Below are 3,215 nucleotides of genomic sequence, written 5' to 3'. Positions count from 1 at the left end.
TTTTCATATTAAGTACTTTTCTTCTACAAAAACTTTAGTTATCTTTTAAGTTGTTACTGTTTTGTTAAAATATCAAAAATACCAAAAATATTTAAATTTTTAAATTCCTACAAAAATCATTTTTAATTTAAGAATTATCTTTTTAAAAATAGAAAAACTTTCTAAAAAGTGCATATTGCATAATCTTCTCTGTGGGTTCGATATTCAAGTCTTAATCAAAAAGTCCTATATTACTTGATAACGATACATATACTTGCGTAGTATCCCAATATAAATATATATAAATTAAAAAGTTAAATTCTTATTTTTCTTCAGGATCAAGTTTTTGGTTTTATTGCAAAATAAGGAAATACAAGTGAAAAATACCATCAGAAATATTGTTTTACTGTGCATAAGCATTAAGTATCCAGGGATCAGCAACCCATCAATGGGCAATATTTGAAGAAATACTATACAATTTAATGTTCCTCAGGATGAACTTTAAAAATATTTATCGTTCTGAGGGTATTTATTTGGCCATTGTCTATGACTGGGTCCAAAATTTTGTAACCAAATTTAATCTTAATAAAATAAAATGTTGAATTTTGCACATTTAAATCTTCTTCTTTGAATTTTGAAATTTGGCTAAATTAAATTAAATAAAATGCTTGCACATGTAAAATTTAAAATCTGCTTAATAATGGTTTGCTTTTGTTCGTGTTCATGCAAAGCATCAATGCACAGACCTTTCCCCTGTTTTATGCAGAAAATGTCGAGACAAAGGTTGATCTTTATTTTTAAAGACAGCTTAAATCTCACACTAAATGAAGAAAAGGTAGCCCAGAGTGGCATGGTGAGTTTTGAATTCGACTACGGTCAAGTCGTAGACTATGAAGGCCCCCTGATGAACGTCATCAGTCGCCGTGAAGCAGAAGGACTACCGTCAGTACCCCGAATCAGTGTCAGAGAAGAATCCTCACTGAAGAGGAAGAAAGCTGGAGGAATACAATACCTGATGGAGGGAACTAGTCAGCTACAATCAATGATCACCACTCTGACAGGAGACTTGGTCGGTGCTAATGAGGAAAGGGTTCTGGATGCGCCTTTAAGGACGCAGTGCAAAAATGCAAACCGACGAAAACACAAAGATTTGCTTTACTTGGAGAAACGACGTGCCTAGGAAGCTGTCGTAGATTTAAGTTTGATTTTTTTAGAGGAAGTCTACGACTTGAATCTGAAAGATATTTCTACTAGCACTCTGGTCATAGAGGAGTTGGACTTCATCACAGGGTACACAATATCAGAGGCCCTCGAGGAAATTTGTGTGGGATGCCCAATGTGTAATATTGAAATACCCCCCGTCATGGTCGATAGGACCATTTACAGAATGTCCACAATGTAACTTCCTCCATCTTGAGCACTTCGGGATGTTTGAGGAATATACAATTGCAAGCTTAAAGCTCTGGAGTGTTGAACACCTCGATGTTGAGCCTTACATTCCAAAATTTGCAGAGCTGGGACCGTCTTCGATTCTTTGAGATATCCATTCAAAGGTGCAGCCCCAACATTTACATATGATACCTAAAGTTGAGCTTGAGAAGTTATGCTAGTTCTGAAACAAGAATTCAAACACTATAAAGAAATCCAGAGGAAATGCGTCAAAATCCTGGAAGGGCTGGAGCTTCACATAGGTGTATTCTCAAATGTGATGAAAGAAGAATTTTGGACTGCGTTTTCAATCTCAGAGACAGAGGCCGAGCCGGATTGTTGAAGAAGAAATCATATGTTGAACCGCAAAAGTGGATGTGGTGAAAAGGCAGAATTACTATCCAGTGCAGATACTGCTATAATTTCGTTAAGGACAAGCCAGGGAATTCCCTAGGGATTTTAAGATATGATGAGGTGGATCCCCTACCGTCCGCAATAAAATGAATGATCAAGAGGAAGGTCAGATGGGGTATACTGCCAATAGATTGCATTCTAAACAACTAAGGAAGAGGATTGCATTCCTCCTCACATAGATCACCATGATTTTGTCAAGTCATTTTGCACAGTATCTTTCATGAGCAAGAGTAACATCTTATTTGGAAAAGAAATCAACATTGTTGGCCCCAGAGAGTTCAGTGGATCAATCGAGATTCCCCTATTGTTTGGTTCAATACTAATCTTGAAAGGAAACGGAGCTGATTTAGCAAATCATTGCATTCCTGGAGTTCCACAACGTAGGTTTTCTGTTATGCTGAGAAGGATGGATGATAGCAAGGTGCCATAAGAATTATGGCTAAATCCAGAATTGGAGGAGCTACAACCGTACAAGCTATGATATAGTTATACCTCTAAGGGCACGCAAAAGGAACTCTTGTCCCAAAGCATGGCTTAAAAGGTTAGCTTGATTACTAGCTTACCCCACGAGATGGACAAACAAACAGATAAGACGGACAAACAAATAGTAAGTTTTCACCTTTTTGTACTACGTTAGAGTAGTAGATATAATATGATGTTTCAGTTGTACTCAACATGTTGCCTTGTGATAGTTCCAACATGATCATTTGTACTACATATTTGAAGCAGAATTAATGAAGTGTCTTTCAATATTTCAGCATATTTGTTGAATTACTTTTTTTGTGTGATTGATGAAAAGTTGTAGGACCATACGTTGGTTCCAAACTATAATGAACAAAGAACGATACAAAGAAAGTTTAATAATAAAATTAAAATTAAAAATTGAAAGATTAATCGATAAAAATTAAATTTGAAAAGGTACCCTGATAATAAGAATATAATAAAGACAATAAGAAAAGAATGATAAAAATGATAAACCTGTTTGTATCGAATTCGAGGTTCCACGCTTTACACTTTTATAACACGAATTCTATCACCTACACAAATTTCTTCACATTCCCCACAGAGTTTCACACTCTTCACAAAATCCCACGAAATATTTTCTCACCACTACCAATCTTTGAATTCCACATATTCATAAACTCAACAGTACAAATTCTCTACTCTTCCCATGGTGTTCTTGGGGTCAATACTTAAATTCTAATTCCCCTTCCATCACCTCTTAGGTTGGATGTGGGTCCCTGAGATTTCTTGCCTAATATGATATCCCCACTACCTCTGAGGTTGGATGTGAGTCCTTGTGTTTTCCTTCTCAATTTGGTATTTTTGCTACCTCTTGGATTGGATATGAGTCCCTTAGTTTTCCTTTCCAATGTATCTTGTCACCTATTAGG

The sequence above is a fragment of the Phalaenopsis equestris genome, unplaced genomic scaffold (genome assembly GCF_001263595.1).
Source record: "Phalaenopsis equestris unplaced genomic scaffold, ASM126359v1 Scaffold234206, whole genome shotgun sequence".
Classification (NCBI taxonomy): domain Eukaryota; kingdom Viridiplantae; phylum Streptophyta; class Magnoliopsida; order Asparagales; family Orchidaceae; genus Phalaenopsis; species Phalaenopsis equestris.
This window is presented reverse-complemented; position numbering follows the sequence as displayed.